Source organism: Mixophyes fleayi, chromosome 7 (genome assembly GCF_038048845.1).
Source record: "Mixophyes fleayi isolate aMixFle1 chromosome 7, aMixFle1.hap1, whole genome shotgun sequence".
Lineage (NCBI taxonomy): Eukaryota > Metazoa > Chordata > Amphibia > Anura > Limnodynastidae > Mixophyes > Mixophyes fleayi.
Genome location: NC_134408.1, coordinates 30,964,800 through 30,991,873, shown reverse-complemented (window position 1 = coordinate 30,991,873; position 27,074 = coordinate 30,964,800).

Genomic DNA, 27,074 nt, shown 5'->3' with positions numbered 1-27,074 from the left:
TTCTATCCCCTCCTTCTGCGTCAGATGTTCATACATTGAAGGCTGCTCTGGAGGGCAAAGTGTAACAGAAATGATGGGATACTTGCTTCACTCTAGATTCGCGCTGGCTGGCCGGTATTGTGAAGTCTAACATATCCCTTGGTGTTCACCAAGAACCTCGGCAAGGCGGGATGGGCTTAGCTGCGGAGGCACAGGTCTACCCCTAGAGGTAGGGCTGAGGGAGATGTTCAAGGTCAAGTAACTGGAGTCTGGCACATAGGAGAATGGCAGATAATCGTGGTCAGGTAAGCCGGGTCTGGTACACAGGTGAGATAGCAGGATCGTGGTCAGGTAAGCCGGGTCTGGCACACAGGAGAATGGCAGATAATCGTGGTCAGGTAAGCCGGGTCTGGTACACAGGTGAGACAGCAGGATCGTGGTCAGTTAAGCTGGGTCTGGTACACAGGTGAGAGAGCAGGATCGTGGTCAGGTAAGCCGGGTCTGGTACACAGGTGAGACAGCAGGATCGTGGTCAGGTAAGCTGGGTCTGGTACACAGGTGAGAGAGCAGGATCGTGGTCAGGTAAGCTGGGTCTGGTACACAGGTGAGAGAGCAGGATCGTGGTCAGGTAAGCTGGGTCTGGTACACAGGTGAGACAGAAGGATCGTGGTCAGGTAAGCCGAGTCTGGTACACAGGTGAGACAGCAGGATCGTGGTCAGGTAAGCCGGGTCTGGTACACAGGTGAGAGAGCAGGATCGTCGTCCTCATAGGTGACTATGGAGCAATTCTGGTGCTGCTTGAATGACTTATATGATTTATGTATTGCTCTTGTATGCGGCCCTCCAGCTCCCGTGTGCTGGAGGCTGTTGAATGTGATGATGACTGTTAGCAGCACTATCCAGCAGCTTCTGATTGGCTGATTCCGTATTGGGGCTATAATATATATATATATATATATATATATATATATATATATACATACACATACATACACACACATTATATATATATATATGGTGTCATCCTCGACTCCTCTCTCTCCTTTGGCCCCTACATCCTCTCTCTTGCTAAATCCTGCCGCTTCCAGCTGTGTAACATCACTCGCATCCGGCCCTTCCTCTCCCAAGATGCCACCAAATGCCTTATCCACTCTCTGATCATCTCCCGCCTGGACTACTGCAACCTCCTCTTCACTGGCCTCCCCCACTCTCATCTCGATCCCCTTCGATCTGTTCTTAATGCTGCTGCTAGGCTAATTTTCCTTTCTCGCCGCTCCTCTTCTGTCTCCCCCCTCTACCTAGCCCTTCACTGGCTGCCATTCCTCTTCAGAATCCTCTTTAAGCTCCTCACACTCACCTACAAGGCCCTCGCCAACTCCACTGCGCCCTACATCTCCACCCTCCTCTCTGTTCATGCTCCATCCCGCCCTCTCCGTTCTGCCTCTGACCGTCGCCTCTCTTCCCCCCTTATAATCTCCTCCCATGCGCGTATCCAAGACTTCGCCCGCACTGCCCCCCTCCACTGGAACAAGCTCCCTCCCTCCATCAGAACTTCCCCTAATCTGTCCAGTTTCAAACGGGCCCTAAAAACTCACCTATTTCTTAAAGCCTTTCTGTCTCCCACTTAGCTTCCTACCTTATCTTCTGCTTCCGTTCCCCTACTCTCCCTCTCTCCCCTGCGTCTCCCTGTCTGTTCACCCCTCCCCTTAGATTGTATGCTCCTCTGAGCAGGGCCATCTCTCCTCCTGTTTCCACCACTTTTAACTCTGCTCTCCAGCTACTTAGCCCTCCTCCGTGAGGGTCCTCCACCCCACGTCCACTCTCGCTCCCTCCTCCCCCCTGGGGGTCTCGCTGTCTTCCGCACCCTCCTTCTTGGGCCCCATCCTTTGCGGATCCTCCCTCCCCCTTCCCCGCCCTCTCTAGCTGTGCATTGAGCTTATTGAGTTACTGTGCTTACTGTTAACTGTACTGTGCTGTCTCCCATTGTATTGTAATTTGTTTGTCCCTGTACGGCGCTACGTACACCTTGTGGTGCCTTATAAATAAAAATTAATAATAATAATAATAATAATAATAATAATACATATACACATACATAAACACACATTATATATATATATATATATATATATATATATGTGTGTGTATATATAAACATGTGTGTGTGTGTGTGTGTGAGTATGTATATATATATAATTATCCTACCTATATATACTTGAGCCTACCCTAGACTCTGGAATTTTTAAATATTTCGTTTTTTAACCAATCATTTTAATGAATACCAATAAATTTTGTTCTTATGTGTGGTATCAATTTATTTTTTTATTCACCTTTAGATTTACATGATTTGATCCTTTCTCTTTTTCATTCAGTAGTTAGATTTTAGGTGTGCCTTCTGCATATGTAGTAACTCTTTCTTTTTACTCATTACAATTATTTACTACTGAAAGTAGCACCCTTCAATAGCCATCTCTACATTATTTTTGTCAATGATATTTTAATATTAGTTGCATATACTCTATATATTTTTTTAAATGTTGATATATCAACTATATTAATATAATACAGATTGATATTTTCCCAAGGAAAATACTTGTACGGGAGATAATTGCACTGTTTATGTTCTGACCCTCAGCTCCTGGTGCGTGTAATACAAGTGGCACCAGAATTGGTCCAGACACCAGAGTCACTTAGAATTAGGTGTCTAACATATTTAAGTTGGCAATGTGGTGGGTAACATCTAGGAAGAAGGAGACAAAGGAGAGAAGCAAAAACCACCTTGCGATGGCCTGGAGAAGTCAGAACATCATGACCAAAAATACCTATATATACTTGAGCCTACCCTAGACTCCGGAGTTTTTAAATATTTAGCTTTTTAACTAATCATTTTAATAAATACCAATACATTTTGTTCTTATATGTGGTGTCAATTTATTTTTTTATTCACCTTTAGATTTACATGATTTGATTCAATAGGTCCTTTCTCTTTTTCATTCAGTAGTTAGTTTTTAGGTGTGCCTTCTGAATATGTAGTAACTCTCTTTCTTTTTACTCATTAGAATCGTGGTCAGGTAAGCTGGGTCTAGTACACGGGTGAGACAGCAGGATCGTGGTCAGGTAAGCCAGGTCTGGTACACAGATGAGACAGCAGAATCGTGGTCAGGTAAGCCGGGTCTGGTACACAGGTGACACAGCAGAATCGTGGTCAGGTAAGCCGGGTCTGGTATACAGGTGACACAGCACGATCGTGGTCCGGTATGCCGGGTCTGGTACACGGATGAGACAGCAGGATCGTGGTCAGGTAAGGCGGGTCTGGTACACAGATGAGACAGCAGGATCGTGGTCAGGTAAGCCGGGTCTGGTACACGGGTGAGACAGCAGGATCGTGGTCAGGTAAGCCAGGTCTGGTACATGGATGAGACAGCAGGATCGTGGTCAGGTAAGCCGGGTCTGGTACACGGATGAGACAGCAGGATCGTGGTCAGGCAAGCCGGGTCTGGTACACGGATGAGACAGCAGAATCATGGTCAGGTAAGCCGGGTCTGGTACACGGATTAGACAGCAGGATCGTGGTCAGGGAAGCCGGGTCTGGTACACGGGGGATATCAGGATCATCGTCGGTTTAGACGGGTCTGGTAGGCAGGTGAGACAGCAGGTTTGGTGTCCACAGGTTAGTCAGGTCACTATGGAGCAATTCTGGGGCTTCGTGTATGACCCGCACCAGGAGCCGATTGAGGTATTGCTCTAGGTCTTTTATGCGGCCCTCCAGCACCTGTATGCGGCTTTCCCTCTCTTCCGCTTCACTGCTTCGCTGTAGCAGCAGAACTTTCAGTTCCTTCTTCGAATGATGTTTATAACACGAAGGCTGCTCTGGAGGGCTGGGTGTTTTATCCCTCTCTTCGTGGTCCAGATCTTGTGAGTCTATTAGGGCATCACTAGTTGGTACTTGCTGAGGTACTTTTCCTGATCTTACCCACCACCTCTTTTTTCCCTTGCTTGGCCGCGGTGTATACGGCTCTCTGTATATATGGGTGCCATTAACACACACATTGCAGGGTTCTGGCTCAGATGTTCTCTTGCCTCTCACCCTCTCCCACAGCCTCCTAATACTGCTCTTGGGCTTTGCCTGACTTTTATCCTCAGTCTCCATCTCAATATCGCTATCTTGCTTACTCGCCATCTTTTTCCTAATCATCTAAACCAGCAGCAAGGTGACCTTTATATACAGGGGGCTGCATTGTTGCATGTGGCTATTATGATGCACTGTACTGCTTCGTGATGTCATCTCTATACCTAACCTGGCAGTGAGGCTGAATACACAGCTCCTGGATATATTACACAGAGTACTGCAAGGCCATATTCACATACTTGCAACACAATTGCATATGGAGGCATTTTGGGACGTATTTTTTGTGGGGAGTGGCAGTGTGCCTGGGATGATTAGTAGTTGTGTGGTGAGAAGACCAGGCCATGTTGAAGAATGACATTCTGATGATCATTATTACATGCCACATATAATAAAAGAGTATTATTGATATATCTGCGCAGACCAACTGAGAGCAGCCCTCTGTCCACACACACATAATCCACATATAATGTGTAAGAGCAAAACTATATAAACAAAAGATGGTAACAGTTCTAAACAGTCAACAATGGAATGATGTATATGAAAAAAAGGGGGGGGGGATAGTTCCAACTTGATATATATCTCCTTTGCTCTCCAGACAAGAGCAGCACCAGTCAAGTAAAATCCTCAGTGATGGGTAGCATCCCATACACCTAGACGGAGACGCACACCGGACCAGCTGAACTCACTCTGGATCTTTACAGCTGCTGTGGGAAACAAGCCGGCAACCCGATTGTTTGAATGGGATAGTTCTTTCCATTACACGTGCATTTCCATCTGAGATTGGGTAAGGGTCCAGCTTTACCGGTGTCTTTTTTCGATCTGGATGGTCCGGATGTTTCTAATTTTATTTTGTTTTATGTTTTATGCTGAATATTTTTATGGTTCTTTGGTGCAATAAAAGTCTGTTGAGTGAGATAGTGCACTATCAGCTCTTACTTTTCTTTTGAGCAACTGCCACAAGGAGATCTTTCAGGAGGACGGGACTGGAATTGCAGTGAGGATATTTATGCACTAGTACTGATTTATGATGCCTCAAGATTGAGATCTTGTAAGTTTAAACCCAATAGGGGGAATAAAAACCCCATCACGTGGTGTTATTTTTGTAATATTTAACCCACACTGGAATATTTGGGTATTTAGTGATTCTTGATGAATCATATATTTCATGTTACGCTATGAGGTGATTTGCTCTCTTCACTTTTTCATGTCATTATATTCGTGGAGAGGAGTGTCAGAAACTGGAAACAGACTTTGGCTTTTGTAAACCTCTGGAATCCGCGGAGATATATATCAAGCTGGAACTATCCTCTTCTTTTCATATATATCATTCCATTGTTGACTGTTTAGAACTATTAGCGCCAGCTCTGTTACCATCTTTTGTTTATAAATTATTACATGCACAGCCCATTGTGGTGTCTAGTATACCTTGCAAAGCCAATTGTACTATCTAATATGCCATGTATTATGATAATCAGCAGAATATTCAAACTCCATTCTGATGACCAAGATACCAGGCCGCTTCTTATGTAACGTAAAACCGCATTCTACTTATATCAGATTCCAGTGTGGCATCTAGCATCAAGCAGCTCATCACTACCTAGTCTCCAGATAATCAGATTATAACTGGTATTTAGGGTGCTTGGTACTGACTAGCAAGCTATGTGTGTGTATATGCGCTACCAGCACTGGAATAGTTCATGCCAGTGGCTTAGATTGGGAAGGGGGTAGACCACTCAGCCAGGGCTTTCAGCACTCAGCAATGGAAGTAAGGCAGTGGCGGGGCTGGGACGAGGGGATAGTGTGCGTGGGATTGAACAGAGTGATAATTTTGTGGGACACAGATTGGGCTGTGTATCCTTATGTGACTCAGCCTTCAAGCACAATGAAAGTTTACCTGGTAATTTTACCTCTTTGCTCAAGAAAAATACCAGTCATGTTGTCATTTTTATTGGCGACCTTTTAAACTAGGTATAGATGCTGGCCTATAGCACACACCATTCTCATTAGGTGCCTTTACTGGAAAGGCTGCAGCGTCTCTCCGTGCACTTAATCTATTTATTCTTATTTAAAAATGTATCTATATTAAGTAGGTTTTTCAAATTGAAGCTTCTGCTCCACAGAGGTTTCTGCCCTCCCTGAGGTCGCCTTAGGACACCTGCGTTACGGTTTGATAGGTGTACCGCCCCAGTCAAACTCCCCACCTGTCACTGTCGTGGGAGCAGGGGAGGGCTGGGGGAGGGGGGCTGATGCCCCCCAGCCCATCCAGCCCCTGACTATACGCCCCTCCATTTAATACAGAGCTGCATTGGTAATCCACGGTAAGCTTGAACACTACTCTGTAATTTTTTTCATTTAATTGTCTTTTAAAAACAATAATAATCAGAAAGTACTCTAAGGGATTAAATCTTGATAAATGCAAACTAGATAAATACAGATATATGAATATCAAATTAACTCCACATAATTGAAACATATATTTCCAGTCTCACTGAATCATTCTTTGGAAGAGAAAAAAACCCAGCCAATTGCTATAGTGGAATCTGTAATAAAATACAGGCAGTCTATCACATAGATGTCTATCTGCACATAAATACTCAATAAAACACTTACACATTAACATAATATCCGCAGTGTGCAGTGCACATACATACAGGCTCTGCTTGGAGGTCACATCTCTCAGGCGGGAAGACAGTTCTATATAATGCTAATCGAGTCATTCCTGATAACGGATCTGGCTTTCTGATGGAATGTAACAATTACATATACATAGGATAAGCACAGCACTCTATAAATGCTGACATCCAACACATAAAGCTATCATGTAAAGAATGTAATAAAATGGGTAATAGGCTGTTCAGAGTTTATACCCCTGAGTTGTCTTGTTCTAAGTAGAAAATTCAATATACATTTGATCTGTGAACTAGTTCTCGACATCTGCAATGATAGTTAACTCTGTACTTAACATGGAGACAGAACAATCATAATAGTATTCTGGTGGCTTATGGTCATATCTCTGTGCACAATAAAATATGTATTTAAGTATTCTGATAATACATTCACACTTACTTGTAGTACGCCAGTAAGGTTCTACCACTACTTGCATAAAAAGCAGATTGTTCAAAGGGTGAAGACATTGGGTCATTTCAGGCCAAAGAATGCCACCTAAGTCATACCCAGTAATGCTGGGTATGGCACAATCCATTTAGAAACTAGCCATCCACCATGGAGATAGGGCATACTTGCTTACATTTCTGGATGAAGTGAGTGTGCAGAGGGGGGTGGGATGACATGAAGCGTATCATTTTAGCCCAGCCCCTACGATGCAATGGAGTCATTTCAACGTACGTTGGCGGAAACAAAATGACACGAATCCCTGAAAAGTGCATCATGGGGGCCCCCATACCGACCACTTCAATAGGAAGTGGGCACCATGCAGGAGAATGGCCTGGGAGATCTACCTGGAATTCAAGAGTCTCCCGAACATTCAGAGAGAGTGGGCAAGTATGAGACTGGATTACTCTTGGGGTATATTTACTAAACTGCGGGTTTGAAAAAGTGGAGATGTTGCCTGTAGCAACCAATCAGAATCTAGCTGTCATTTTGTAGAATGTGCTAAACAAATGATAGCTAGAATCTGATTGGTTGCTATAGGCAACATGTCCACTTATTCAAACCCGCAGCTTAGTAGATATACCCCTTGGTGTCTGTCTGTTTCCTTTACTTCTTCTGAAGACATGACATAGCAATGTGTGTACTTAGCATAATGACATAGTGTAAATGGTTCTTTATTAAAAAGGAAGTTACAACCCTCCTGTAGGCTCCCTTCTGGAAGGATATATGAGGCGTTATCAGCTCCTTGAGCTATGGAATTGTATGCAGGAAGTATGAATCGCTCAGAAGGAGAGAAGAGAATAGAAGATAATGATCAGATTACTCAATGCTGACACATCCATTGTGGCTATGGTCTCAGTATTGGGTCAATTCCAAAAGTTCAAAAGTGTAGCTCCTATTTTTCAGGAATTTACCCAATTTTATGCAATGCACATGTAGCTTTCATGAGAAAATGTTGTCATCTGTAGAGTGCAAGATTTTGTATGCTCTAATGGGAGTAGCTAGGTGAATCAGGGGGTGTTCATAACTAAATGTAAGCTACTCGTGTGCTCATTAATGTCCACATGCAAAAATGATATTTAATTTTGTAGCACAAGATATGAGATGCAAGCTGTGGAGAGGATGCCTCTTTTTACTGGCAAAACAACTTTTTTTAAATGCCCTAGGCCTATACTTTCAATGGATTGTGTTTGTACCTTCCATGGTGCACTTTATAGTAGTGTAAGAATACCATTCGGAAGTACAATAGTTCCATTTTTGCTTGCCACAGCATTGGTGTCCTCTCATAAAGATTTATTTAAGACATTGGAATTTCAGAGTGACGTGAGCTACTAAAATCAATCCCCCAGTCCTCATCTCAGAGAGGACCGAGATCCAGCTCCCACTTCCCTCTTAATTGTAATAGGTCATTTGTAGCAAAATTCACTCAGCAAATAGGAAAAGGTAAATGAAGTGAGCTTAACATAACCTAAAGGGCCTCATTAAGGGATGGACCCCTCTACTCAAATTGGGCCATCAAGCCATGCTGAAGGTAACAGAAAACATATAATTTTATTTTTGCCCTTTTCCTCTCCATACCATAAGGAAGAAAGGAACTGGTCAAGTCTGTGGAACAAAGAGGAGGGCAGGAAAAATGGCATCTGTTACAAGACATAAAGAAACTTGGGCTGTATAATGACAAGTGAGGCCCTGAGTCGAATGTACTTAAATGGCAACAGTGTTTGCATCTTACACTCACACTTTATTGGTTAATTGTAATCCCAGTCCGACCAATGGTTGTTAGAGTGGGAGGGTCCTGGTTTTCATATAGGAGCAGCACTTCCTGGTGGTCTCACTCTTCTTCACAAGATCCCGCCCACCCACATCAGGGGTAGTTCTTGTTTAGTTAGGTCTGTTTTAACCATTTTTTCCTATTCACCACAGAGCAGGCACAGTTGGTAGGAAGACACTGCGATCAGCGGCTGATAATTAAGGCGCTAGTGTTGTTTGGTTGCAGGTTACTGTCCCCTTCGAAGCAGCAGTAACTCCTTAGTCCTTCAGAGAGGAGGGTCTCTTGTCCGGCCACGGTGAGGGGGGCAATCGTGAGTATAGAGGGGTAGAGTCACTCTGACGCCAAGTTAGCGCATTCCAGATATTAAGGGATGAGATCCCCTGTTAAGTGGATGTACGGCGGTTTCGCCATTTTTCCACGTTTGCTAGTCTGCATCAGCTTGGTAGCTGTCCCGCAGTGCTCTTTCTCCGCCACCAAAAAGGTAATTTAAATTAATAAACGATGACCTCCATTTTAGCCAACTTATATATGTCTCCGTGTCTTTATTTTTAGATAAGTTAGATAAGCTAAGTAAAGGTATGGTGAAGGGGAAAGGGGGACATACACAGTGAGCCATTTATCATTTTAACAAGATTTATCCACCCTGATCCATATAGCAGAGCCGTAACCAGGCAGGTGCGAGCGCTGCCATCCCCAGGGCGCAGTCCCAAGGGGGCGCAGTGGCCACCCGCACCTACCTCTGTGGAGACTGAAAAAAAAAATAACAAAAAATAACAGACCTCAGAAACAGAATATGGCGGCCGGCACCCGGCTCCACCCCCTTCTGAACTCTGCCCTCTGCCCTCTGCCCCTCAGCGTCTGATGTCATGACGTTGCCAGGCAGCAGAGGATCAGAGAAGCAGAGAGGAGCCAGGCAGCGACTGCTGGACAGGCTGAAAGACAAAAAAGGTAAGCTTTAAAAGAGGGGAAGGGGGATGTGTGTTGCTATTATGGAGGGAGGGGGGGCATGTGAGCTGCTATTATGGAGGGAGTGGAGGCATGTGAGCTGCTATTATGGAGGGAGTGGAGGCATGTGAGCTGCTATTATGGAGGGAGGGGGGGGCATGTGAGCTGCTATTATGGAGGGAGGGAGGTGAGGGGGGGGACATGTGAGCTGCTATTATGGAGGGAGGGATGGAAGGGGGGGCATGTGAGCTGCTATTATGGAGGGAGTGGGGGCATGTGAGCTGCTATTATGGAGGGAGGGAGGTGAGGGGGGGGCATGTGAGCTGCTATTATGGAGGGAGGGATGGAAGGGGGGGCATGTGAGCTGCTATTATGGAGGGAGGGAGGGGAGGGGGGCATGTGAGCTGCTATTATGGAGCGAGGGAGGGGAGGGGGGGCATGTGAGCTGCTATTATGGAGGGAGTGGAGGGGAGGGGGGGGCATGTGAGCTGCTATTATGGAGGGGGAGGAGGGGGGGGCATGTGAGCTGCTATTATGGATGGAGGGTGAGGGGGGGCATGTCAGCTGCTATTATGGAGGAAGGGAGGGGAGGGGGGGCATGTGAGCTGCTATTATGGAGGGAGGGAGGAGAGGGGGGCATGTGAGCTGCTTTTATGGAGGGAGGGGAGGGGGGGCATGTGAGCTGCTATTATGGAGGGAGGGAGGGGAGGGGGGGGCAAGTGAGCTGCTATTATGGAGGGAGGGAGGGGAGGGGGGGCATGTGAGCTGCTATTATGGAGGGAGGGAGGGGAGGGGGGCATGTGAGCTGCTATTATGGAGGGAGTGGAGGGGAGGGGGGGGCATGTGAGCTGCTATTATGGAGGGAGGGAGGGGAGGGGGGCATGTGAGCTGCTATTATGGAGGGAGGGGAGGGGGGGCATGTGAGCTGCTATTATGGAGGGAGGGGAGGGGGGCATGTGAGCTGCTATTATGGAGGGAGGGAGGGGAGGGGGGGCATGTGAGCTGCTATTATGGAGGGAGGGAGGGGAGGAGGTGCATGTGAGCTGCTATTATGGAGGGAGTGGAGGCATGTGAGCTGCTATTATGGAAGGAGGGAGGGGAGGGGGGGGCATGTGAGCTGCTATTATGGAGGGAGGGAGGGAAGGGGGAGGCATGTGAGCTGCTATTATGGAGGGAGGGATGGGAGGGGGGGGCATGTGAGCTGCTATTATGGAGGGAGGGAGGGAGGGGAGGGGGGGCATGTGAGCTGCTATTATGGAGGGAGGGGGGGATGTGAGCTGCTATTATGGAGGGAGTGGAGGCATGTGAGCTGCTATTATGGAGGGAGTTGAGGCATGTGAGCTGCTATTATGGAGGGAGTGGAGGCATGTGAGCTGCTATTATGGAGGGAGGGAGGGGAGGGGGGACATGTGAGCTGCTATTATGGAGGGAGGGAAGGGGGGGCATGTGAGCTGCTATTATGGAGGGATGGAGGGGAGGGGGGGCATGTGAGATGTTATTATGGAGGGAGGGGAGGGGGCACAATGTGATAAAGATGGCTCCATGGCACGGTGTGATAAAGGAGAAACTGTGATGGAGGGCACAGTGTGATGAAGGGGCAGTGTGATACAGATGGTACCGTTAAAATTATGTTTCAATTTGTTTTATTTCACTAACCAATTCATTTTTTTTATACAGCTAGCATGTGATAGCTGTATTTAAAGTACTTTGATTCTATGGAGGCTTATTACATAAAGATCCTTACAAAGCCAGACTGAGAAGAATGGGGAGGGAGGGGGTTTCAGTGCGGTCTAGAACTTGTAAAGTGCTAGCTACGCCCCCACAGTAGGTTGACCACGCCCACTCAATGATTGTCACTCCCACTTAGATGGGGAGCGCCGGTGCCCTGTCTCGCCCAGGGCACTAATATGTCTAGTTACGGCACTGCCATATAGTGCTAGTTTTTGCCATGTGTGGATTTTAGATTTTAGAAAGGCAACATGACAGGAGCACAGACCGCAGAAAGGGGACACTTCAGGAGCTGCGGAAGCACACCTCTGCAGGCACATTCAGGAGGGTAAGCAGAACAACTTTAGTGAGTCCGGAAGGAAAGTTTCATGGCAGCAGGATAGTTAATCAGATCTTGTGGCCGTAGAACATGCAGCTAGACGTGCTACGCCGTGAGTGTACAGACCACACCTCCTACAATGTCTGGACCTGCATGGTTTGTGTATAGCTTTTTTACGGGAGAAGTTCCAAAAACTGGAGTGTTTGTGTGCTTCTGTGCTCATATGAAACAGGCATGACGTGGGTGCAGGGCCGGATTAAGGGAATGGAGGCCCCTGGGCTAAGGGCGCCTCCATTCCCCCGTGAGGCCCCCAATGTGAGCCACCCACCGCCCCACCCATACCCCGTGAGGGCCCTCCCCCAAGCGCTTACCTGTCACTGTAGTCCTCCATCCCCGGCGCGCTGTAAGCTCCTTACTGAGGAGATCTCGCGAGAGTTCACTCGCGAGATCTCCTCAGTAAGCAGATTACTGAGCGCCGGGGACGGAGGACTACAGTGACAGTGCTCAGCAGCATTGATCGGGCTGGAGGCGCCCCCGCCCCCGGACCGATCAATAATGCTGCTGAGGACTTTGAAGGGCCACCTGGATGCCCGAGGCCCCTGGGCTATAGCCCAGTTAGACCTCGGGTTAATCCGGCCCTGCGTGGGTGGACTGGGCGTGGTTTGTATGACTTAGGCGTGTTGCCTAATTTGTCTCGAAAACAAATTCTCAGCCCTCACACTAAATCCCCAGGCTGTTAGTGACATGCTACTGGGGTCCAGTAATGAGGGTGCACATAGCCTTCTTCTATGTGGCATGGGACAACGTGATCCTACATATTAATATTTGGCCTAATTTGTGCCAAATGAAACATGATGTCATTGAAATTATTAGAAAAGTTCTGACTTACACTTCTTCAGATGTAGTGTAAATTTCAGATTGATTCGGGTGACTTGAAAGCTGGATATTTCTCATCATGTATCTCATCTCACAAACTAATTTATTGTTTTGCAGATCTGCTCTTAACATGACGCATCATTGTTTCTATGGTAGTGGGGCGAGCAACGCACCAGTTTTCTTAGATACGATCAATACTTTGTGCAAAATTTACCCCCTCAGGATTTTGCTTTGCAAATCCATGCAGCGTTTGTAAAAAATAGTAAGATGGTTCATTAATATACTTTAATAACTTGATCATGTTACTTGCGGCAACTAAAAGGCCCCCGGTGTTGTTCTATAGTTGATAAAGGCTGTTCTGCACTACAACATCTAACAAAGGTTTAAGAAGTAGACTAACATATTCTTAAAGGATGAAACCCCAATATTGAAATATCAGATAAAATACATTATTTTGTGTCACACTGCATCTCTGTTACAAATCTAGTGTCCATAGGTGTCTATAGGGATTGCAATTGTCCACTAATTAGCAAGCTCCAAAATTCGAAGCATTAGCTGTTCTATCCTATGGGAAGGGAAATAGGAAATGCAGGAAGTTGATCTCCAGGTTCCCTCCCCTGGAGGCTTTGGGCCTGATTCATTAAGGATCTTAAATGAAGAGGATTCTTATTTCAGTCTCCTAGACAAAACCATGTTACATTGCAAGGGGTGCAAATGAGTGTTCTGTTTTGAACATAAGTTAAATACTGACTGTTTTTTCATGTAGCACACAAATACTTGATAGCTTTTTTGTACACTGAAATTTAAAGTTGATATTTGTGTGCTACATGAAAAAACAGTCAGTATTTAACTTATGTGCAAAACAGAACACTCATTTGCACCCCTTGCAATGTAACATGGTTTTGTCCAGGAGACTGAAATAAGAATCCTCTTCATTTAAGATCCTTAATGAATCAGGCCCTTTGTGCTCATCCCCATCAGAAATTCCACACAGTAAAGTGGACACTTATATGGCACGTTATATCATTTATTATCAATGTGATAAGAAATGATAACTAGTAAAATACTCATAGTCATACTCAATAGTCATAACTAGACCTCTAAATCTCTTTTTAATCTGTGTTTAGTTCCCTTGTAATTACTTCTCTCCAACTCTAGCAGTGGAAAAAAATTGCTTGTATTACACAGAAAAATGGATTAAAAGTAATTTTATCTCATAACGAATACATTTGTAATGTCCATCCAGAAATGGGCAAGGTTCCCACATTTTGCACTTTTATTCTCTTTTAGAACTTTCAAGGCCTCCTGAGTTAATTTCATCCCAGTACTAGACGTCTGACCTTTCCAATGCAGCATCTTCTAGGTGCAGCCTGATTCCGGCTCACAGCTAGCAGTTCCATTTCACAGATGATGGCTCCTGTTGAACAGTTTCTGTCACTGGAAATCACCTAGCAGTTTGACTTTTTAATAAACAAAGGTTTAACCCCATCAGTTCAGGAATACGGTGCCACTGACAAGGGACCCATGGGGTTTGAGAGACGATATATGGGTAATTACCATGTGAAGATTTCTTACATTGAGAACACAGACCCTAACACAATTTACTGAAAATTGAATCTTATCTAGCACAGACACAGCCAGTGGATATGTGAAGGGGAAAAGACAAATAGATTGCTTTAACGTAGAGACACAAACTGACAAGGCATAAGAAGCCTTGTATAGCGTTGTCGGGTCTCTTGATCCAGGCCCGAGCAGTCTATAGCCTTTCAGCTGAAACTACAAGTCCCAGCATGCTAGTTTCACAAGAAAAGAAGCCTTCTATGCCCTTGTCAGTTCTTTTAATCCGAATGAGACACCTGTGCCCCCCACAGCTAATGTTGAACTACAAGTCCCAGCATGCTGGTTAGGTGCTGGCAAGGCATGCTATTCACATGTAGTTCCAAAACAACTGGAGAGCTGCCTCCTATTACCCAATGTCTCTTAATCCAGGCAATCATTGGCACTCCAGGGGGTAAATGTATCAAGCTGAGAGTTTTCCGGCAGGTTTGAAAAGTAGGGATGTTGCCTATAGCAACTAATCAGATTCTAGATGTCATTTTGTAGAATGTACTAAATAACTGATAGCTAGAATCGCCGGAAAACTCTTAGCTTGATACATTTACCCCCAGATGTTGTGGAACTACAAGTCCCAGACCACCCTGGCAGGCAAAGTGTCCGAGAGGTTCCCAAATTTCTCTTCAGTATAAAAATAAAAATAAAGCTATCTAGTATTTGAGTGCTACATAAAAAAACAGCCAGTATTTAACTTATGTGCAAAATTGTAAAGTAATTTGCACCCACTGCATTGTAACATGGTTTATCCAGGATAAATATGTACTCATATTTTTTGCCTTACTTTCCTTGATGAATGAGGCCCATTGTATGTACAATATGCAATAAAAGCTTATTTGATGTGTTTAATGTTATTTTTAAAAAAAGTATATGTAGCCCACGTATATGTAGTCCATGTATATGTAGTCCATATTTTTTATTAATGATTATATTGTTAAGAGTGGTTCATTTATTTTAAAGTGATTTTTTTTTTATGCATTCTGGTGTGATCTTTAATTGAACAGACGCTTGTACATATACAGCAGTCTGTTCTGTCTGTCTACATAGGGCAAGTAAGGTATTAGATGAATGTGAGTGGAACTGTGCACAAGTTCCGTGCTCTTTTTGCACACTGCACAATAAAAAAAAACAAGGTATACTCCACCTAGTTAAGCTAGAAAAAAAGTGAAACTTAGACCTGCAATGTTGTTTTGTTTTCTTAGTTGCTTTAGTTGCTGATGAGCATTAATAGGATATATCCAACTTTTGTGGACTTGTTGTATTTTGGAGGGGGGGGGGGTTAAATGGGCAAAAAGTGTACCATATCTGTAATTGTACGTTAAGTATACTCTCTAAATATTATATTTAATTAGTATCTTTTTGTGAAAGTCTTCTCTTCAGTGGTCTTGCTATAATCTGTAGCCACAATTGTCTGATCTGCGCAACACCAGACAGTTAGAACAACTAATTGCAGTAGTAATACCAAGAGTGAGGATCAGACGTATATAGAACTATGCTGCGTAGATTTAGTCTTTATGTTTATAATTAGTTGCTTTTAACTTGTTTGCCCATCTTCTGGTATCCTCAGTATCTGATTCACACCAAATACCTCTCTTCTTATACTGACAATTCGTTAGTGACTCTGTTGTGATTTACAAGCTGGCTTGCTGCCCTCCTGCAGGTACTAAATGTACATTGATAGACCATGCACGCACTGCAAGCCTTCTCCAAAGAGAAGCAGCTGAACCAGAATAGAATTGGGATGGAGAAAAGCAGTAGTGTAAACAGTAGGTTAATGAGTGTGTTTATGGGCGAGGGGGAAACAGAGGGTAATTCAAACTCTGTAAGCCAAAATATGTAAGTTGTCACAATTTTTTTTGCATTTTATTAAAAACATGAAAATGTTTATTATATTAAATTGGCTTTTTAATCTATAGTTGCCAACATTGGCAACTTGTGTCCCGGGAGGCAGGTGGGTGTGTGGGGGTGGGGCTCAAAGACTCACATCGTTAGCCCCGCCCCAAAGCAGTCATCACTGTTTCGGGCAATAAAAATAGGGGGCGGGGCCACAATGACGTGTCCACGGTGCCGCTAAGCCCCACCCCCTCCAGCCGCCGGGAATCGGGAGAATTGCCTGCTCTCCCGGGAGTCCGGGGGTCAGACCCGAATTTCGGGAGTCTCCCAGATATTCCGGTAGAGTTGGCAAGTATGAGTTAATCTATTTGTTTGTATATGCCCTCTTGCCACTTTTAAGCATTTTACTTTATCTTTCTGAATTTCTTCTGCAATGTTATTTTAACTGAAGCCTTTATATCAGGCCTTGTCAACCTGTGGCTCTCAAGCTGTTGTGAAACTACAAGTTCCAGCATGCTTTGCCAGCTATCAGCTATCTACTAGGAAAGCATGCAGGGTCTTGTAGTTTTACATCTGGGGAGCCACTGGTTGGCCAGGCCTGCTTTATATTATCTAGAGTAGATTTGATGCCCTTGGATATTACGCAAATCTGCTGTGAATAGAATTGCATACAATGTACAGAGCAGAGCTGTACACCTTACTGTACACCTGGGGGTTAATGTATCATCCTTCGATTTTCTCAACTAACCGTAAATCAACGACTTTGCAGGTAAAATTTGAAGTGGCGATGGCTTGTAAAGGCAAGCCATCGCCGCTTTAAATTTTCAATGCAAAGTCGCCGATTTCCGGCGAGTTGAAAAATCGGAGGATGATACATTTACCCCCTGATGGTATGTTCTTGAACATACGAGGGAATCAAGCTCAAGAAGTACTGGACATACTAGAGATCCCTATGGACTAGATATGGACAGAACACTGGATTGATGGCAAATTTAGCACCAGTAAAAGTACATTTAAAAAGTGGTAGACAAGCGCCAAAAATACCATAGTACCCATTAAAACCTGAAGTAGAATTGTGAGTTTTCCCGGTTATTGAGAGGTTGTTGCAACAAGGGATCTTAATTCGAATGCCCAGCACATCTAATAGTCCTATCTTTTCCATAAGCAAAAGTGGAGGAAGGTGTTACCGATTAGTACAAGATTTAAGGGGGGTTAACAAATTATTTGAGAGTCAGTTCCTGGTGGTGTCAAATCAAGCTGTGATTTTCATGCAAATTCATTCTTCTGCTACTCATTTTACTGTCATTAACCTCTGCTCAGCTTTCTTTTCTTTTCTCACTGTCACTACCCTTTTGCTTTTACTTTTAGAGGGGTACAATATAGAGATGAGCGGTGCGGATTATTTGAAATCTGACGAGGCAGAATGTAATTTCCGTGATTTTTTTGCAAAGCTCTGATGAGTTTTGGATCACCATCTGTTGTGTATATATCTATATATATATGTATATTTGTCCCTCGTTCTCTCAAGTCCCATTTTTATAGAGACAGCATATAGGGAGGAGGTTAGCTGCGGTGCTCTGCTCATAAACTAGCATTCAGTGTGAACCAGGGACATAGGAAGGCAATACAATCCTGTCATTATTGTAAAGCAGTTCTGTAGTGAATAGTCAGCTACAATAGCTTGCTGATCAATTGCATATAATTTCAATTTTAATATACTTTACACAGACTAGTGGATACAGGTTGTTGTTAATGCATTACATTGCATATTTCTAATAGTAATAGATAGTATAAACAGATTGAGGTCGATAGCTATCATTCTGAACTAACTGATATATTCTTTGATAAAAACAGTTCTTTTGCTGTCAGACTATTAGCAGCAGAATAAAAAAAACAAACAGATTTCTTTCTTTTAAAATTTAAATTTTTTCTAGTGAAAGTAATCTTGTGTGGGGCAGTGACAAGTTAAATCATTTTGATAAAAACTGGGTCTTTGCATGTGAGATTCAGCAGCAGTTGTACACCCAAAAAGGTCTATATAATCTAATTTTTTCTATTTTTCAATACTTTTATATTTTGGAAGGATACTTCAGTGAAATCTATATTTACAGAAGGCTTTTTTTAAGGGTTAACGTTCAGCTGGACCCCCCCTTCCCCCCCAAAAAAAACCTGCTATATATTCTAATCTTTCTATTTTTCAATACATTTATATTTTGGAAGGGTCAAATTAGGCACACAATAGATTGGCATGGCTTTTATTACCTTTCCGCAATATAAATGAAAAAGGATACTGGGAGATGAATGTGGCCTGCAACCCTACTATATTAATGGCGAGGGAGGGAAGAAAAATTATTTCCCCTGGGTAAGCTTCATCCAAACCCGGGGTAAAGGGGACTGCCGAGACTTTCAGCGGAGGTGGTCCCCAAGACCCATGTATATAAATAAGGGATGTATATAAATTTATATGTTCTGTGAGTAATGTGTAAAAAATATGTAAAAGAAACAGCTCAGATAGGCCAATAGTCGCCCTTCCCGCACAATGACTTTCAAACTATGTGCAAGCTTATGGGCATTAAAAGTAGAATGCATACTCCAACCAGTGGGAAAGTAGAAAGGTTCAATGTTACTATTAAGAATAAGATGGCCAGAGGCATTGTCACTGGTACAGCATCAGAACCACTGCTAGACCACCACTGAATCTGTCACCATATGAAATACTTTTTGGGAGGCAACCCTACTTGATTAATCCACAAAACGATTTGAACTGTAATAATAAAGTGACTGTCAAATACATCAATGACATGAGTAACCAGCTGAGGCAACAAAAGAAGATTTTGAAAATTATCTCATCGGACATGCCAGTCACTAATTGTCATGACATTCAACCTAGAGAATGTGTAATGGTTAGAAATTATCTACATTCTGGTTGTTTAATAGATCATTGGGAAGATTATTATCTTTGAAAATCGCAGAAAGAGACACTTGGGTCCACTCCACCCATTACAAGAAGGTAAATGAACTGGAAAAAACTCAAAAGCAAGAAAAGGTAGAAGTGAACTTTAGAATTTCTTCTGGAAAAGTTGAAATGCATAACTATAGCGTAACCAGAACTGAAATAAAGGAAATGCACAAATTAACTTTCAAGATTTTATTTCTTTTTGCATTTGTTTATATGTTGCAGCACAATCTATTTTTGTTTTAGTTTTTTTACCAAATGGAAAGTCCAAGAATTGGTTCTGAAGAAGCTAGTGTGGGTTTTTAAACAGATAACCACAATTTATGGCTTTGCTCAACAGAATCTTTAACAAAAGATCCCTCACAAGGATTTGGACAGCCAATGAAAATAATTAATTTCTAGAGAATATTGTATTTGTAAATATTGTGGTCTCCCTCCTGTAACGAGATGTATACTCTGGTGTCATGAAGATTCAAAACATTTCCTAGCATTACACCCAATTGAAACGTTCTATTATTTAGTAGGTAGAGCACTTAATTAAAGTAATTGTTGGGTATGCTCACACATGCCAGAGGATTAAAATAACATGGGACTTCTCGGTCGACCAACCAACAGAGAATATAACATCACCAAACCACCTCATCTTAATTTTGTGCAATATGCTAATGATTAACCTGTTATATGTATTATTTTATTAACACTCAAGATCCAGGGAAATGGTCGAAATGGTCAGTGTTTTATTCAGCATGAGCAGATGGCTGTATGATACTCAAAGAGGATACTGATAAGAAAAATTTTGGGATAATTATACGGCCAGATACATGCTTTCAACAAAAGAGATTTCTGGGGACCAGACAATATGCTGGCATTATGTGTCAACAAATCCTGGGTTACTCCATGACTGATCACTTTCTGGATGATATCTATTACATGTATAGGGCTTATACGTGGTTACCTCCAAATTTTGAGGACAGTATGAATTCTAGCTAAAGTTATACCCGCTATGATGACTGTTTCTGATGAGCAAATGCTGAATATTCATGCCATGTCACCCAAAGCATGTTTCTACTATGCAGGATAGAAAAATAAAAAAGAAGCGTTTACCATGAGGGTAAGTTTTAATGCAGGAGTCTAGAGCATATCAATGCTCATTAGCGCTTGACATAACTAAGACAGCGCAAGGAACATTACGAATAATATATGATGACACGTTTAGGATTACAGCCAAAGAGACCTAAGTATTTTAAACAGAAAAATCCAATGTAGAAAGGTATTAAATTATCTGACTTCGGTAACTGCTGGATATTGTGTCACAGTAGAGACTACATTTGGTATCAAATGTTGTATCTATATTACCAATGAAGCAAATGATTCAAAGTAAGAGACAGATCACAAGACTGGTTTTTTGGACTTTGTGGTTGGGTGAAAGAATTGATGTCTGTAACAGGAAGGCTTCTTTAGATATTGGGGATGTTAGAACTTATCTATGTATTTATGAAATTGATACTGCTAATATTTAAATGTGGTAAAAATGTATGTATGAGAAATCAGAAACCTACAGAACACCCTAGTAGATAATTGACTATAAGGATGGAAATAAACTCACAATATATAGAATTGGAAAATTTGTATTTAGATACTTCAGTTTAGCAAGATTGTGGGTACTATCAAAGGGTGGTCTGTCAAAGTCAAATAATTTAGATATAAAGTTATTAATTAAAAAGATCAATTTCTGTGCACAATGTTATTGCTTGTGATTGCACGTATATGCATCTAGTAATATTTTGCAATCGCAAATATCAACAGTATGTGTATCTAGTAATTGCAATGATATGATTAAATGTGTAGCTCTGATTTAGTTTTTGCCAAGGTAATAACTGTAAGTTTCTCAATAAGGGTATGTTTAAATAAGACCCAGTGGCAGGAGCCTGAAAGTGTACACGTTTGAAGACAAAGAAGACCAACTGCAACATGTAATATAATGAAAGACTGTTTGGCCTATTGTACATCAAGTTTTTAAGAGGTCTCAACCTTTTGACCAATAACCTGTAACCTTACAGTAATCCACTGTATTGTACTGTATAAAATCCCCGTACTTTGGACCTTTTGTGCTTTGGAACCACATTATCAGATCAGATGACTAGTTATTTTTTAGGTGGGTGGGCTGAAATAATGCACATGTCACCGCATGCATCCAATAACGCGTTTGACATGCTCACACATTGGTGCCCATTTGACTGCCCACTTCTTCTGGAAAAGTATGAGTCCTGAAAACCGCCAGCTCATGTCCTTTTTCAGAGTGAAAATGTCTGTGTGTGAATTTGCACAGCAAGAAACGGCAGTAAAAATGTGCTTCTCCACCTCTATTTGTGCTTACTCCTTAATTATCAAGGAATGTCCTCACTCTTCCTGTTTCCTCCCATCAGCCATTGCAAACTTCTTCTTCTTCGCCTCTATCTCGTCCACAAAATGCACTTTGGTTTTGGGTGTGGACATACTTGCACAAGTCAAGGGCGCATGTTGGAAACAAACATGATTTTGCGCTGTGCCATAGTATTTTGCACTGAATTGACCTTCAGGAAGTATAATATTTTCTTTTCATTAACTATAGCCATTTAATAAAGCTACACTATTCAAAATGGAAAACCTAAAAGCTATCACCCAACTTAACAAGCGCAGGTCTTGGTGATCAACATTATTCACAAAGATGATGAAGAAATAAAGATATAAATACACTTTCTTGGAAACGTTTCACCCCCTGTAGTCATGAACTTTGAATAATTGGAAGGAATTATGCTGAGTACTAATCAAAAGATTGTTTTTAATTTGCTAATTGCATCTCAGTTTCATCAGTGGCAGACTCTAATCATCTGTAGACATCTTAATTGACCCTTGAGAAGTGTTTATCTGGTAACAGAAAGTTTTGAACTGGGCCAGAAAAGCAAGAGAAATGAAGGCTTAGTAATATAAGCCATTTCAGATGCTATAACCGAACTACATTTCCCATGATGCTCTGGAGGCTAAACAGCCCAGCATTCATCCATTAAAAAGATGAAAAACTGTTATTTTTAATAGGTTGTATAAAATTAAATGTAAATGAACTCTGTTAAGCATATAATTAGAAAATAGTGCATCATTGCTTTATATTATATTTTTAATGTATCTGCTGCTTCTCAATATGATTTTTTCTTAATGGTGTGCAGTAATTTCTTTTAGACTCAAGACGCAAATGCTGTCTGTGGAAGTCTTTAGATCTCTACCTATTTACTACAAACTTGCTGATAAGGCTTAAATGATGCATTCCACAGTAATGGTTACACTGTTGTTTTAATCAGTGTGGGTCTTAGTCTTTAAGGGACATAAATTCCTATATGTGCCGTATTTTGCATAAAATCGCACTGTGCATGCCCAGAATATATGGCAGTAAACACATGAACATCCATTTAATCTTTGAGCACCATGGATACGTAAGACAGCCTACGAATTCATGGGCAGAAAAATGTACAGTAAGGATGTGCCAATAAAAGAAAAAGCAGTCTGACACTCTCAAACAAATAATATATAAATTACTATGTGTCAGCATATCATCATCACCATTTATTTATATAGCGCCACTGATTCCGCAGCGCTGTACAGAGAACTCACTAACATCAGTACCTGCCCCACTGGAGCTTACATTGGGATATGCTCACCTGTCAACGTCAAGTCATCCCCTCTAGGTGAGTCCCTCGCATCCCTAGCAGGTGAAACAAAAGCATATTCAGGGTGTCACAATTAAATCCTTCCCTAAGCCTCCATTTTCAAAGCTTATTTAAATGAATGTAATTTGTACCAGTGAATAAAATCATTTGAAAAGTGCAGCCAGGACAATTAAGACTACTGGTTATGTGAAAATAAAATAAAAAAATATTCTGGCGCTCTAAAACAAACAATATATAAATCCCTGTGTCAGCATATACATAAATAGAACTTTGTGCACAATATTGGGATAAGCTTACTTGCCAACGTCAAGTCATCCTTTAGATTGTTCGCTCCTTTGAGCAGGGCTCTCCTACCTCCTGTTCCCATCACTTTTAACTGCGCTCTCCAGCTACTCAGCTCACCTCCTCTCGATCCCTCTGCCCTCTGTCTCCTCTCGCTTCTCTCCGCTCCCCTCAGTGACTCTCAACCTGTCATCCGTGCCCACCCTCTTGGGCCATAGTTACCTGCCTGTACTCACTTTTCCCCTCCCTCCCTCTCTTTCATGCTGTGCCTGAGCCCCCAGAGTTATAGTGCTTACTGTTACTTGTACTGTGCTGTTTTACCTTGTACTGTGCCATTGTTTGTCCTTGTACGGCGCTACGGATACTTTGTGGCGCCCTATAAATAAAAATTTATAATAATAATAATAATAATAATAATAATAATAATAATCCCCTTTGGTGAGCCCCTCGCATTCCCTTTGTGAAACAAATGTATATTCAGGGTGTCACAATTAAAACCTTCCCAGTAAGGGCGTAACAAGCTTGCACGGTCACAGAAGCATCTGAATCAAGCTTTGGGCATCTCTAAGGTACATGTTTTTCTGTTCTATCACTTGCACCAGCTACAAGACAGGAGCAAGGGCTAAGTGATAGTGCATACTTGCCAACTCTCCCGGAATGTCCGGGAGACTCACGCATTTTGCGAGAGTCTCCCGGACTCCCGGGCGAGTGTGGCAATCTCCCGAATTCTGCCCACTTCACTAGGAAGTGCCCCACTTCCTAGTGAAGTGGGCAGAATTAGATCCCAAAAGCCGCGATTCCCGCTGTCAAATGATGCGCTTTGCGTCATTACGTCACGGGGACGGGGCCAAAATGCCACAATTTCAGCGCCCCACCCCCCGCACGCCCACCTGCTACAGAGAGTCTCCCGGACACCAACTTAAAAAAGTTGGTAAGTATGTGATAGTGTTGACGGTCACGTATATGTGCTAGAACATGTGTCTGCAGCCAGGAGCAACTGTAATAATGCATTTTATGTACAGTAGACATTCACAACATCATGATAAATGTATTTTATTGGAAAAAAAACACCCCAAAAAAAACATTGTATTTTTTTTTTTTTTCTCAATAATAACTATGGGCCTGATTCATTAAGGAAAGTTAAGTAAAAAAATTGAGTAAGTATTCTCCAGGACAAAACCATGTTACAATGCAAGGGGTGCAAATTAGTTTTTTTTATTTTGCACATAAGTTAAATACTGTCTGTTTTTTTCGCGTAGTACACAAATATCAATTTTAAATGTCAGTGTACAAATAAGCTATCAAGTATTTGTGTGCTGCATGAAAAAACTGACAGTATTTGACTTATGTGCAAAATAGAAAACTAATCTGCCCCCTTTGCATTGTAACATGGTTTTGTCCAGGAGACTACTAACTCAATTTTTTTTACTTAACTTTCCTTAATGAATAAGGCCCTATATTATTAATAGGTGACAATAAATGAATATATTTTTTTTCCTGTGCTTTCTGCTTGTATTGGATGTATCCTGCAGTACTTGGTCTGTCAGAGTCCAGCGTCCCTAGACTATATTCAACAAGAGATGTTTCTTCAGATCCGCTTTCAGTAGAATACAGATGGGCATATGCCCAAATTATATGCATTTAAAAAAATAAATAAAATGCAATTAATATGCTTCAATAAATCAGGCCCTGTATGTATTCTTATCACATATGCTTCTCCCCTGCCACAAGAATAGCAGTGTCTGTAGTCTGCCGGAACTCACTGACTCAGTGTACCTAAAGGGTTTATATGAATACCCAGTAAACATGATGTTAGGGCTGTAATTCTGCTACCCTTAGCTTTGTAACTTGTCTGTGCTTAATAGTCAGTCCAGTAAAGTACACAGGAACTATTTGATTATTGATTAATCACCGAAGCAAATTGTGTTTCCAACTCCTTAAGCCTGAAGAGCTGAAGAATCAAATCATGGGCGTGCAAGCTTATGTTGCATACAGTAGCTAAGTGATATATTTTTCCAGACACTCCTGTTAAAAGGCAAAAAAATTTACAGTGCTGAACCCTCAATTGGTATCTGCATAATACCAGTTGAAAATAATTAGAATGGTCTAACACTGTAATAATGCTCATAAGAAATAGTTTGATCAAAAATAAATACATTTATTAAATACTAGTTACACATCTGTAACTTGCATTACACTAAAAATATAATTTACTGTAAGAACAAGTAGTAAACATTGAAAGTAGCAGGGAATAGTAACTCAGAATTTCTGATAAATAAACTGTTTGACTGACTTGACAAATGTAGTTCCCAGTTCTATATGATTAAATCAGTAAAATCCTCCAATGAAGCCTTATATTGTCTCTTAAGAAAGGGACTGCGCTGGTAGTTGGTTCCAGCATCAATCCACTTGGGCGATTTAGACAGCAGCCGACAGGAGCTGAGTTAGGTTCTAACAAAGTACTACTCGTATATGTGTTCAAATGGAATCGTGCCAAAAGTAAATTAGAGGTTGGGTGTGGTCTTTATAGATACCTAGTAGCAATGTGTCCTCCGATGTGTTGGACTCAAACCGTGGGCAGAAAGTGTGAATTATTAAACCTGTGGTAGTCAGTTTAATGATACTGAGTACCCCGACACAGAAGAGGACGACATGAGGACTCCGAATACGAAGTACAGCGACCTGCAAAAAAAACCTACTTACCAGGATGAGATGACTTGATGGGACAACTCGCTCTATTGCCGACTCTGCAAAATTACATCATCAGAAACCGCAACTCCTGTTAAAGGGGTGATGGACGGACCCAGCTGTCATTGATGTAATGTAAATTAGGGGTTTAGGGTTAGGATTAGAGTTAGGATTAGGATTAGGGTTAACATTACCCTAATCTTAACTCCTAACCCCAATACCCCTAATCCCTAAAATAATACTGAGACAGGATGGACCGCCTATGCCACCCTGTCTGTTGTTGCTGGGAACCGGCTGGGCTTACTTTGTCACCGTCCCCTTTCGTTATTCCAAATACGCCCACCTGCCGCAGTAGGCGGAGCCTGCTGCCACCACTGAGCTCCTTTATGGCGCTCAGAACCACGTTCCTTCTGGGAAACTGTCACTGCTAGTGTACTCCTGTGCTGGTACAGTTGGTCTGGTACTCCTGACCTCTTCCTTTAGATCAGAGTTGCTGTGGATGGATCCCCCTGGCCTATCACAATGATCAGGGCTGCAGGGTAGCAGGCAGAGCGATGATACTGGAGAGCTGCGTCCAACCTCAGAAACAGCCGGAGAACGGATTAGAGTTAGGGTCTAATCTGCAGGTCACAGGATTACAGCGATATTGAAGATGTTTTCAAGCAGGTCTTTGAAGTAAGTGATATTTATTTGTTCTCACACTGGTTTAAGGTACCAGGTGATCAGGTCAGATGGAACATCAGAATGATACTTTTCAGTCTACAGTACAGTGCTTTTTATACAGATCTGGATACAGGCTATTTTTAGATTCAGGATGTAACCTGTTTACCAAAACATAGATTTACATGCATTGCAAAGCTAACAATATTTACACTTATCTGTGAAATTCTAGAAACTCTGTGATGTCCTGCATCTTGTTTTTAGACACAGGAAATCTAGCAGCACATCTTTAATTAAACCTTCCTGTCTTCAAATGAACCCTCACACATCAAAAGATCTAATCAACATGAATCCTTTCTTTAGACAGTCGCAGAATACACATTCCAAAAGACAGGTACAACCCCAAACAAAGCATTTCCTTACACCAAGATATACAAAAGACTTTCAAAACAAAGTCTTATTGTATCAGATATATACATCAGAAA